The sequence below is a fragment of the Ursus maritimus genome, unplaced genomic scaffold, assembly GCF_017311325.1.
Source record: "Ursus maritimus isolate PB19 unplaced genomic scaffold, ASM1731132v1 scaffold_5, whole genome shotgun sequence".
In the NCBI taxonomy this organism is placed as follows: Eukaryota; Metazoa; Chordata; class Mammalia; order Carnivora; family Ursidae; genus Ursus; species Ursus maritimus.
The window spans coordinates 7,751,239-7,765,565 of NW_024426663.1; the positions used below are offsets into that span (position 1 = coordinate 7,751,239).

At 33.6% G+C, this 14,327-nt stretch overlaps 1 long non-coding RNA gene across 2 annotated transcripts in view; it reads right to left on the reverse strand.

Annotated features, from left to right (window-relative positions):
* LOC103656474 overlaps positions 1-14,327 on the reverse strand; it is a 323,615-nt gene that overhangs the window by 23,559 nt on the left and 285,729 nt on the right. The gene's annotated exons all lie outside the window — the stretch shown is intronic.

Consider the following 14,327-nt stretch of genomic DNA (forward strand, 5'->3'; position numbering starts at 1 on the left):
GGTATTTTATATTATTGTTTTCTCAGCATAGAGTTCATATTCTCTTAAACTTTATATTTAAGTTAGTTTTTAAATTATCTAGTGATACAGATTTATCAACTGATATTCCTTATTAAATAAGACTTCTTTATTGTGTATATTTTTCTGTAAAATTTCAAAAATTTAAGGGAAATATTATGAGGGACAAAATCAGTAAGTTGGCATTAGGAACTGGGTTATTTGTCAGCGGTGTGTCTTTGGAAAAATAAATTACCTCTTTGAGGCTAATGCTTCCTCATGTAGAAAATTTCATGATTCGTGGGAAGAGGTAAAAATGATCAACATGAAGAGGAGTCTGGAAGAAGTTGATTCCATCCCTCATAGATGACTCTGAAAGGTTCAAGACTTCAGGGGACAAAATAAATGCAGATAAGGTGGAAACACCAAATGAGCTAAAATTAGAAGTAAAGCCTGAAGATGTGACAGAGTTGCTGTAATCTCATGATAAAGTTTTAAGAAGTTGCTTCTTAAGAATGATCAAAGAAGGTGATTTCTTAAGATGGAATCTACTCATGGTGAAGATGCTGTGAAGATTGTTGAAATGACAACAAAGGCTTTAGAACATTTCATAAACTTAGTAGATGAAGCAACGGCAGGGCTTGAGAGACTGACTCCAATTTTGAAAAAGTGCTACTGTCGATAAAATGTTATGAAGAAGCATCAAATGCTGCAGAATAATTGTTTGTGAAAGGAAGAGTCAATCGACGTAGCAACCATCATTGTGGTCTTATTTTCAGAAATTGCCACAGCCACCCCAATCTTTAGCAACCACCAGACTGATCAGTTAGCAGCTATCAACACTGAAGCAACACCCTCCACCAGCAAAAAGACTACATCCCTCTGAAAGCTCGGATGATAACTCGCATTTTTAAGCAATAAAATATTTTTAATTAAGGCATATACATTTTTTAGACATAATGCACTTAATAGACTAAAATACAGTATAAACACAACTTTTATATGCACGTGGAAACCAAAAATCTTCATTTGCCTCACTTCATTGCAATATTCACTTCCTTGCAATGGTATGGAACCAAACTCACAGTAGCTCTGAGGAATGCCTGTAATGTATCCTAGTCTGTATATATTCCTTTTTTCCCTATTTCTCCTTGTTCATGGCAACTTTCCAACATGATCTTACAATAAACGCCAGGGCAACCTAAATGAGGGCTGGAATTACTTATTAGAGTAAGAGTCGCTAATATACCTGTTGCATATATATGTCCTGGATCCATCACTGTTCTAGTTTCAAACTATAACAATTTAGGACTCCAGATAAGCAATAAAGCAGTACTTCTACTGTTACCAACTTTCAGTGAAGAAAGGAGATGTAAATTATGCACCCATAATTTACATAATCAGCAACTGTGAAGCAAGGTTGGTTATAAGATACAGTTTTTTGTTTGTTTGTTTTTTTGTTTAAGATTTTATTTATGGGGTGCCTGGGTGGCTCAGTGGGTTAAGCATCTGCCTTCAGGTCAGATCATGATCCCAGGGCCCCATAAAACCAAAAAAAAAAAAAAAAAAAAAAAAGATTTTCTTTATTTATTTGACAGGAGGAGAGAAAGAGAGAGATCACAAGTAGGCACAGCAGCAAGCAGAGGGAGAGGGAGAAGCAGGCTCCCCCCTGAAGAGAAAGCTGGATGCGGGGCTCGATCCCCAAACCCTGGGATCATAACCTGAGCCAATGGCAGATGTTTAACCGCTGAGCCACCCAGGTGCCCCGGTTATAAGATACAGTTAATGAAATACTACATAACACCTCTCTGTAAGTTAGTTCTCTAACATGAACTGTTTTCTTGATCATGAAGCCATATGTGGATGGAATTCAACTAACAAAAGTGACAGATATTGCCTGAATTTGGAACTGATAGTAAATTATTGGAATTCATCGAGCCCATTTTATTGAGTATAGCCTAAGTACTAAGAATAAGAAGGAAATAAAAAGTAACATGATTCTTACATTTTATACAGTAGAATACACGTTATCTATGAAAATATCAGTAAGACAAGCAAGAAGCAATATATTACAAGGAGGATATAACTAGACACCTGGAAGGCAAAAGTAGGAAAGTTCTGTTCTAATGTACTGAGAAGGAATGGCGAAGAAGGAATCATTTGCAATGCATATTTGCTGCTGGAGAGAATACTGACATGCAAACCTGCTGTAGGCATGAGAAGTGCACGTGCAAGTTACAATGAATCCTCAGGAAATGGTGAATCAATCAGATTAAATGGAATAATACACTTGTTGGGAAATGATTAGAAAAATGGTTTGGGGCAAGATTGTGAAATCCTTAAAAAAATATGGATATGTTACTTTATTCCAAAAGCAATGGAAAACATTAAATAGATTTTGATCAGATAAATTTTACCCTTAGATTTAATCTCTATATAGCTGGCTCCTAGGGTCAACAGGAAGAATGGTTTGAAATTGGAGGGAATTTTTAGTTAGGGGAATTGCTAGAGAAACAATACTAGGTATAATGAGGAAATATAATGAAAGCCTAGACTTGTACTGAAAACAGAAAATAAAGAGTAGTAACTGCTGTGTAAGTATAGAAGAACAATCCATCATGGAGCCCTGGAAAGCTTACACATCTCCACATAAGGCAGACACAGGCAAAGCTTAACCACTGATCCAAGTCTTGATATAATGTCCCATGACTGTCCTTGGAACATGATGGGAGCAATGTTTGTCACCTTCCTATCTTGCAGAAGCACTCTATCTATGGAAGGCTACCACAAGGATACTTCCCTTCCACTTCCACTTCCCTTTCTGCCCCATCCTCTTTGGCATATAAAATTGCCTGGCTGAAATCTAGAGCTGAATATCAAATGATAAAATGACCTGCTGCTCATGTCATCTGTCACCTGGTGCATCTGGTTTTGTGTCATTTTGTGGGACTAGGGATGCAAGCAGCTGACACCAGCTCTTGGTTTTCTGTATGTGTAATAAACTGTTTAACTCCATTTTTAAAAAAGGAAGGAAAAGGATGAAGTCATTCTCAAAGAAATATGGACTTAATAATTTAAGAAGGAGAATGGAGAAAGTTGATGATGGAAATGACTCAAGATCGAGGATAGTCAAAATGGCAAGTATGGCACAATGTTTGGTGTTACGCCAGTGAAACTATGAGAATAGCTACTCTTGTTTCTCCTCTTGGAAAACTGATGTGAACACCCTGCAATATATGTAGATGTCTAAATGACTGAGTGATGGGGAAAGAGAATCAAATTACTAAATATTATCTTGAAGAGCAAGAAAAACTTACAGCGAAAAATAGGAAGGTGTAGAAATAAAGGAAGTTGAGAATGAAAACTCCAATATGAGAAAAACTAAATGGTAAGCTCAAAGAGCCAAGATATTGAAAATCTTAGTTATCATTTTATCCCTATGTGCATGCTACAAAGCATAATCAAGAAAATCCATGTTACAGATTTTATGATTCTTATATAAAGTATACGTACTCAAATATTTTGTTAATCCTTCTTTACATTTGGCCACTCTATCCCTCTCTAATACACACAAAAATGATTACCTTTTTTATAAGATGTTTATGCATTCTGATAGATGTATTAAACACTGAGGAAGGAAATAAAAATGGTATATAATATTAATATCATGAAACTTCATACTGTTCAATATAAATGTACTTTATAGCAGTTATCTATAATAACTGCTAAAGGCAGAAACCTTTTACAATCTTTGTTTTTTTATAATTAGTAACATTTTTAATGAGTATTAGGAAAAACTTTAAACCATATTATTCCAACATTCATTGATATTAATGACTACCAAGTGAGTGCTGTGAAGTATTAGCTCAGCAATACTCATCAGTACTAAACTCTTCAATAAGTAGTTACTTTTATGACTCTTTCTTGTTAGTAATTAAAAATGAATGAGTTTCAGATGATTAAATTTTTACAATATTTAATACATATTATCTTTGACTTCTAAACATGTTACCTTGTATCTAGACAGTAGATGTCTTTCTAAAGAAGCTTTACATTCAAGTGTTGAAGTGAAAACAAAGAGAAGTCAGTAACAAAGCCTGCAATGTGACAATGCAATCTGGTGTAAGAGAGGACTTCCAGGAAAAAAAACCCATTCATACTTTCAGTAATGCAAAATCTGAAAGTCGGTTTTTTTCACTTGACAGTAGATCAGCATAATCAAAGTCAAGTCCTCTTTGGAGAACTGTGGACATAATGGAAAAGAAGGTCATATATTTACCATGCTGTAATAGAATATTTTGTAATAACATTCATTTTGAAGCATTGCCAAGGCTTTTGTGAGAAGTAATGGAAATGCTGCGTTAGTATGAATAAGAAACGATGATTCTCTCTAGCAATAAAATGAATGATAGAATTCTTTATTACCATTGCCAGAAAATTTATACTGACAAGTATATCCATATAATTCATGGCATGACACAGAACATTGTATTGTCTTGTCAAATAAGGGAGCATTTTAATTTAAGATAAACTGTACTTTATAAGCTGGTACAATCTTCATAGATCATTGATCGAATTTCTAATCATTAAGACTAATTTTTAAAAAGTTAAAAATGAGTTTTCAAATACTCTGATTTTGAAACAAAAACAAAAACAAACAAACAAACAAACAAAAAACCCTTTAACTGGTAGCCATGCTTCTAAGATTAGAATCTGGATAATTTAAAAAGTGAGATTCCTTATTAGAAGAGGTTTTTTTTGGTAACATTAACTTCTAAAGACCAAGGATGCCTCAGACTTTGATTAGTTTATGGAAGAAAAATAATTTTGACATATTCCACTTAGCAAGAATTGTACATGAAAATTATGGTGTTCGTTAAGATATTTTCATCAATTATTTTGCCTAAAACATCCATTGCATGCTATTAAGAGAAGCAATTCATTAAGTGGTCTCACTCTGATTTAATAGGTTTGAATCAATAAAGGGTGAATTAAAAAAAAACAATGATATGCTGAAATATATTTTCATGTCTTTTTTCTATAAGAACATAGAAATGAGATATTCCATGCTCAAAAGTATAACTAACTATATTTACTATGTAAAAAATTTCATTCAGATTTAAAATATTTACTGAATAACAGGCAGGAATCCAAAGCAAAAATAATTTAAAGCAATTTGAGGAGCACATGGCTGGCTCAGTCAGTACAGCATGCCAGTCTTGATGTCAGGACTTGTGAGTTCAAGCACCACATTGGGTGTAGAGATTATTAAAAATAAAATCTTTAGGGGCACCTGGGTGGCTCAGTTGGTTAAGCATCTAACTCTTGATTTCGGCTCAGATCATGATCTCAGGGTGATGGGATCGACCCCTTGTCAGGCTCCCCACCCAGTGCGGATCTCCTTGAGATTCTTTCTCCTTCTTGCTGTGCCCCTCCCTCTGCTCATGTTCACTCTCTTTCTGTCCCTCTCTAAAATAAACAAATAAATAAATCTTTAAAAATAAAATAAAATAAATTAAAAAAATCAATTCGAGAACTTTACTACTATGAATAAACTAATAAAAGGAAAAATTTTGATAACATTTTATCTGTTAAGCTACCTAGCTTTTCCGCTAAAAACAAAACAAAACAAGGTTATTTTTAAAGTGCTTATTTGGTAAATGTTGATCTTTATAACTTCATATACACATTTGGATGTCAAGTTTTAATGAGAGACAACTATAAATCCTTCAAGATACCAAATCATTCTAGACTTGAAACAAATGATTTTGAAATAAGATTGAATATCTAAGCAATATTCATAAAGACAATAAGATGCCATAAGTCAAATTAAAAAGGCATTATTAGGATAGGTAATATGATGAGTAAATTATGAATTATTCTTATCAAAATGATTATGAAGTATTGGTGAATGCATTTTATGGTTCAAGATAAACACTTTATTAGTGCTCCCTGTCTAAATTTCAAAAAAAAAAAAATCGCTGTCAAGTTAGTAAAAAGTTAAATCCAAACCATTTTTTAATTATGGCAAACAAAATTTTTGATGATATGGATCTATAAACATTTCCTCAAATCCTGTGATATATTGCATATGATCCATTATCATCCAAAAATCTGGGTTAACACTTTTTAAATTCATCATTATAGAAGGAGTTGTTTTATGTAGTCTATTGGAGACATATATTATCAGCCTTTAATGACTGCATAACATTTTGGAAATAAACACTAACACAACACACTTCCAACATTTTATTGATGTTTTTGTGCATCAGTATAAATGACAACTATTGTTTCTGAGAGTAACTTCCAGGAAACTGAAGCATGATGGGTGTGTTAAGTGAAATAATAGGTCCAACAATGTCCATGATAAAATGCATAGAACCCATGAATATGTTAGATTAGATGGCAAAGGGGGATTAAAGTTGCTAATCTACTGATGTGAAAATAGGACACTTATTTTAGATTATCTAGGTGGGCCCAATGCAATTACAACAGTTTTTAAAAGTAAAAGTGGAGGCAAAGGAGAGTCAGGGTCGGAAAGATGTAATGGAAGAAGGCTCAACTGGCCATTGCTGGTTTTGAAGATGGAAGTGACCCAGCAGCCAAAGAATGGGTAGCTTCTAGAAGCTGGAAAATACAAGGAAATGGATTCTCCCTAATACCTCCAAAAAGGAACATAATTCTTTATATATCTTGATTTTAGACTAATGAGGCTCATGCCAAACTTCTGACCTATAGAAGTAGAAGATAATAAAGGTATTTTATTTTAAGCCACTAAATTTGTGATAATTTGTTATGGTAGCAAAACTAGTAAACTCGGTATATGTATATACTAGCACAAATAGTCTATTAATTCATGCTTTCCTCTTTTCTCATTCTTTTTTTTTTAACATTAATGCCTTATAAACATAAGTTCTCAAATGCTATTTTTTGAATCTCTTAACCACTGTTAATGTGGTTAATCTGTGTATATGTATGCAGCACATAGACACATATACACATATGCGGATATATGTTCGTTAAATTGCTATATATGTGTATGTATGTGTATACTTGTATGTATTTCAAAGCTTCATTTGCAATTCTTTCTTTCAGGTTGCCTATGGGAAAGTTGAATTTAGCTGAGAGTAGCCATTCTGAAACTGAAAAAGTTGTAGTAAAAACCGAATGTTAAATTTAATTCTCTTCTACGATATTCACATATGCATAGATGTGTAAAGGGAGGGAGAGAGGGGAAAGAAGAGAAACTAAATGTCCACAAGTGCTGAGGATTAATAAGTAAATAAAGCCATATCAAATATTCAAGTCTTGAAAGGGAATTAGATAAGTAAATAAAACAATATAATACAATAAGTTACTGATAAAAGTAAATTTATCAGTAATTATACCTAAGGGTAGTATGAACAGGAAATAAAGAGTTTTCTAGACATGACTGAGTACTGTTTTTATAGAGAATCTGGATTGTTCTGGCTTTGTAGCTTACGAATTGTGTGATCTAAAACAAATGATGTAATTTCTCAGAACCATTTCCTATTTATTTTGGAATAAAAATAGTATAAAACCTGGGTTTAAATTTTTGCTCTATCATTAATTATGTAGGTGATATTAGATAATCATCCACATCTCTATAGTCATTTCCTTATTGGTAAAATGAAAAAGTTTGATTAGGTGAGCTATTTTCCTGCTATTATTCAGTCAGCCTATGATTTAATTGGGAGTCTGACTTATAAATAAATCCCATTTATTAGTAAGAGCAGAACCTCCTATCCCTCCTCTCACCTTCTCCACTCCCACCGAAAGCACACCTTCACATACTTCTCCCTGGCCCATGGTTGTGGCATTCTTAGAACCATAAAGACAGAGGCAGATTTATCATGCAGGGACTTAGATGTTTTTATTCAGTTGTTAGATACCCCAGAAGTATGGCTGCTTAAACTGGGTGCCCAACAAAGCAAAACCAAATGGCATTTGAAAGTTCTCCTTTTTAAGATTCCCAATTTCTCCAGTGTCCCTACATTTGTCTAGAGTGCAATTACCAACAAACAATAAAACCCACACAAATACACAAAGGCAAGATAGGATGATTTCACAGGGATAGTCTAAAAATCTTTCCTTGAAACATAATGCAAGCATATATTTGTTTTAAGCAGTAAGAAAACAAATTCAAAGCTCAATGCTAGATCTCCTAAATATCCCCTGGGAACTTATAGGAACCTTAATTTTCACTGTTTAACACTTCACAGAACCACTAGCCCATCTTTGTTTTGTTAAATAAGTACGTACAATGAAAAGTGTCCCCTTTGCTCTCTGCAGAGATTAAATAATAATCACCCAAAGACATCAAACCCTGATCCCTGGAAACTTAAATGTTATTATATAAGAAAAAATAATCTTTGCAGATGTCATTAAGGATCCTGACAAAGAGAAATCATCCTGCATTATCCAGATGGGCCCTAAATCCAATCACAAGTCTCTTTATAAGAGAGAGATCAGACATGCACAGCAGAGGAGAAGGCAATGTGACCATAAGGCACAGACTAGAGTTACGTGACCACAAGCAAAGAAATGCAGACAGTCACTCAAAGCTGAAAGAGGCAAGAAACAAATTGCTGCACCTTCAGAGAAAGACTGCAGTCCTACTGACATCTCGTGATTTCTGTTCTAGAACCTGAAGTTGAACTCCTAGTCTTCAGAATGTGAGAGAGTAAGTTCTAAGCTACTAAATTTGTGGTAATTTGCTACTGTGGCCACAGGAAACTAACTATTCCACCTCCCCCAAAGAGCTCTGCATATTTTTATAATATTTAGCAAACTCATTCTCTTAGATGACTTATAGATGACAGTCTGTAATACAAGGACTGAAGTTATACTTTAAAAACAAAACAGAAATATATTTAACTTAATAGTCATTTAGCACTTAAAAATAGAATGATAAATGTGTTTCCTTTCAGAAAATGCTTAGATATTATTTATCCATATTCTCCTAGTTTATAAATTATTCCTAGAACAACTATAACTTTTTAGAAGGTTTTTCTAGTACTCTAGGCTAATGAGGTAAGATTTAGTTGGCATTTAATATCATCACAGAGTAGATTAGTACATAAAAGTATTATAATATAAATTCACTATAGTGTTTAAGAACAAGGAGAAAGATTTGTGTAATTTATAATGACTTTCCAAACTATAATATTAAAGTCATTTTGAATATACAAATTTAATGACAATAGCTTTAAAAAATCATGGAAAAAATTACTTAATCCAATTACTATGACAGTAGTTTCCTTATTTATATAAACTCTTAATTTTACTACAGTTTTAGATACACAGAAAAAATGGCAAAGACAGTACAGAGTTCCATTATGCCCCACATCCAATTTCCCTATTATTAACATCTCACATTATAATGCTACATTTGCCAAGATTAATGAACCAATACTGATGTGTTATAAAGGCCATACTTTATTGACATTTCCTTAGTTTTTACCTAATGTTTACCTAATTGCTAAAAATTAATGCTAAGGAAAATTAAAGCATATGTAAATAAAACAGAGAGATATTCATATTCATGAATGGAAGACTCAATATTATTAGGATGTCAAGTCTTGATCTACTGATTGAATGTAATCCCAAACAAAATCCCAATAAGCTATTTGTAGCTATGACAAATTGGTTTTAAAATTCATGTGGGAAGGCAAAATACCTAGCATAGCCAAAACAATACTAAGAAAGAAGAAAAAACTGGAGATGTCAACTTGATTTTAAGGGTAATTATAAAGGTACAGTAATCAAAATGGTGTGGTATGGCTGAAAAACAGACACAAAGATCAATGGAGCATAATCAAAAGTCCTGAAATAGACTCACACAAATATAGTCAACTGATTTCTGATGAAGGTGAAAAGGAGAAATGATAATCTTTAAAACATATTGTGAGAGGAAAAAAAAAGAACACAGAGACCTTACACTTTTCACAAAAATTAAATCAAAATGGATTACAGACTTACATGTAAAATGCAAAACTTTAAAACTTCTAGAACGAAACAAGAGAAAATCTACATGACCTGGGTTTTGTGATGAGTTTTAGATACAACACCAAAAGCACAACCTATGGTAAAAATCATTGGTAAGTTGGGCCTTACTAATTTCACTGATGTAGGGCCTCATTAATTTCATGTATTTTTATATTTTCATTTCCAGTATTTATTCATAATCTTGTCTACTTTCAATAGATCTAATATAAATTTTATACAATATGTGTTCTGTGTTCCCACTATTAGTATATATTTTTCTATATCATTACATACCCTTGTGGGATTGATACTTTTGTTTACCAAATTTAATTATTTTTAAATGCAAATGTAGAAAAATATTTAACAACTGCTAGACCAAAATATGATATATTCTATGTATACATAATAAGGCTCAAGAGAACTGTAATCACAAAATTGTGGTAATTTTGATACTTCTTTCAGTAGAAAATATATAGTACATCAAACACTTGTATATATGACTAGTTCAAAATTAATGACTGCAAGTGTCTTGTTACATTTATTATCAAATACTGGTGAGAAGTACACTTTTGTCAGACCAAGATGACTGAAACATGTTTCCTTAGAGGCTGAAGGTAACTGTGAGATCACAGATCTAAATACAAAAGTGGTGCTGGATAATGCTTTATACTACACAGGGGTCTTGTCTCAAGAGAAAAATGATAAGACTCTAAACATTTGTTGAATTTTAGGAATAATTTCAAACGTGTCTCAAGTGAGACACTTATGTTGTCATCAAGTGGCACTGTGGCATTATTGTAAAGAGCATGGCTGTTAATAGTACTTGAGACGAAGTCCAGATTTTGCCCCATGCTAGCTGGGTGACAGTCTTTCTGTGGCTCAGTTTAGGCACTTCAAAACAGGTGCAATACAGTACCTTTCTCAGGAGGATGCTTTGGACTAAATAAGGGAATGTGTATTGTGTAGATAATAAATATGAACTACTATAGTCATACTTACTATCATCTGTAACATATTTATATGTAATATATAATATATACCTAATTGAAAATACCTAAACATATGAATTCAAAATAGCCAAAACTTATTAATTTATGGTCCTTTAAAAATGAAGGGCACCTCATTTCATGTACATACTCACACATCATGAAAAAGCAAAATATCCTCAATTTGATGTGATTCCAAGTAAATTAGCACTCTCTATTGCAATGTAAGACCTACATATACTGATGAAAAAGTTACATGCAGATAAGAATGCATTTCCCAGAAAATAATTTGATTTTCTAAGATTCTTAGGTTAACTTAGTAAATTAGAATTTTGGTGACATGCTTATATTAATTGCCATTGGAAAAAATATTTTGCTATATTTAAAAAATATATATATATGTATCCTAAATTGTGGGCTTTGTTTTTTTTTTTTTTTTTTTTTTTTTTTAAGGTCATTTTTTGGTGCAGTTTAAGGTTCGCACCAAAACTCATGGGAGATCCCTGCCCTCTCACATGCATAGCATGCCCCCATTACCAACATTCTCCACTAGAGGGTACATTTGTTACAAATGATGAATTTGCCTTGATATATGAATAATCACCCAATGTCCACATTTTACGCTTTAGTTCACTGTTGGTTTTGTCCATTGTATGAGTTTGGACAAATGTATAATGACATGTATCTCTCATCATGTTATCATATGGAGTATTTTCACTGTCCTAAAAATCCTCTGTATTCGGCCTGCTCATCCCTTCCCCCAGCACAATAACCTCTGCCAAACACTGATCTTTACTGTCTCTGGTTTTGCCTTTTCCAGAATGTCATATAGTTGGGATCATACCATATGTAGCCTTTTCAGATTAGTTTCTTTCATTTAGTAAGACATATTTAAGGGTCCTCTATGTCTTTTCATCCTTGATAGCTTATTTCTTTACAGACCTGAGTAATATTCCATTGTCTGGGTGTACAACAATTTATCTACGCACCTACTGACATACATTTTGGTGGCTTCCAGGTTTTGGCAATCATGAATAAAACTGCTACAAACATTTCCGTGCAGGTCTTTGTGTGGTTTTAACTCCTTTGGGTAAATGGAAAACAGTGTGATTGCTGGATCATACAGTAAGAATATGTTTCAATGTTTTAAGAAACCACAAAACTCTATTCTGACGTGGCTGTACCATTTTACATTCCCTCCAGCAATGAATGAAAGTGCCTGTTGCTCCATATCATACCAGCATTTGGCGTTCTCAGTGTTCTGGATTTTGACCATTTTAAGGTATAATGGCATTTCATTGTTGTTTTAATTTGTATGTCCCTGATGAGTATGATGGGAAGCATCCTTTCATAGGCTTATCTGCCATCTGTGTACCTCTTCTAATATTTCTCTCAGTCTGTTCAGGCTGCTATAGGAAAAATACTATAGAATGGGTTTCTTAAATAACAAACACTTATTTCACGTAATTCTGGAGGCTGGGAAATCCAAGACCCAAGGCTCCAGATTTGGTGTCTTGTGAGAGCCAATTTGCTGCTTCACAGATGGCCATCTTTTCACTGTGTCCTCACGTGGTAGAATAGGGAAGAGAGTTCTCTGGGAAATCTTTTATAAGAGCATTAATTTCATCCATGAGGACTCTACCTTCATGACCTGATCACCTCCCCAAAGCTCTACCTCCAAATACTATCACATTGGGGATTAGGTTTCAATATATGAATTCTGGGGAATAGGTAAAGTCTTTGGCCCATTTTTAAATCAGGTTTTTTGTTTTCTTACTGATGAGTTCTAAGAGTCTTCACACATTTGGTATCACAGACTTTTAGCAAACATGACTTTTGCAAATATTTTCTCCCAGTCTGTGACTTGTCTTCTCATTCTCATGACCCTGTCTTGTGTAGAGCATAAGATTTTTTAAGTTTAATGAAGTCCAACTTTTCAGTTCGTTCTTTCATGGATTGTGCCTTTGGTGTTACATCTAAAAAGTTATCATCATACCCAAGGTTGTCCCCTATGCCATCTTGTAGGAGTTTTATAGTTTGGTATTCTCCATTTAGATTTATGATCAATTTAGAGTCAATTTTTGTGAAGGGTGTTAAGATCTGTGTCTAGGTTAATTGTTTATTGCATGTAGATGTCCAGTTGTTCTAGCACCACTTGTTGAAGAGACCATCTTTGCTCCACTATATTGCCTTAACTTCTTTGTCAAAGATCAGTTGACGATATTTATGTTGGTCTAATTTGGGGCTCTCTATTCTGTTCCATTGATCTAACTGTCCATACCAGAGCATCTTGATAACTGTAGCTTTATAGCAAGTCTTTAAGTTGTATAGTGTTAGTCTTCCAACTTAATTTTACTTCAGTATTGTATAGGCTGTTCTGGCTCTTTTGCACAAAAGTATTTTAAATTGTATCATTCATTAAAAATATTTCTACATGGAGGGGTACCTGGATGGCTCAGTTGGTTAGGCATCCAAGTCTTGGTTTTGGATCAAGGCATGATCTCATGGCTCTTGAGAGCAAGCCCCGCATCTGGCTCCAAGCTCAGTGGGGAGTCTGCTTGAAGATTCTCTCTCTCTGCCCCCCACACCAACTCTTGTGTACTCTCACTCTCTCTCTAAAGTGAATAAATAAATATTTAAAAAACATTTCTACATGGAATATGCAAAAATATCACTGCGGTAACTTTTACATTATATTAGAAAATTAATGATACTCATTTTCACATGAAATGACTACCACAGTTATTTATTCTCTCTCTCTTCCCCTCTCTCACTCTAGTTCTCACTCTTGTGCTTACTCCCACTCCTTCTGAAACAAATAGGCCCACACTGGTTTATTAAAACAGATAAAACGAGGAACACCAATTTTTTGACTATTTAAACTTAATACCTAATAGTTACCAGAAATGCTGAAACAAATAAATACATTTCCCTACAGAGAAAGACTAGCTTTCTAGGTGCATGTGTGCTCAGACCCATGCAAAGGCACAGATTTAAAGAAAGATAACTTTATACTTTCCTGATCTTGGTCTAATGTTGGTGTTAGGATGTTGAGTAATTAAAAGGAGATATAGCTATATCTTATACTCTGCTCCCTTTCACACACTTTCTCTCTAAAGAAGAAAGTAAATTTTCTCTTTTGCCAGAATGTTTACCAGAGTGTGGCTTTATTTAATGGCCAAAGATATCAAAAATATCTTTTATTAATTACAGGTAAAATTGCCAGATAGTAAAATAACCAAATTCTGATAGTCATGCATCGTACTTTTTAAATGACTACTATGTTTCTAGAAATACAACTGTCCTACAGATCAAACCTGAGTTTTTTTTTTTTTT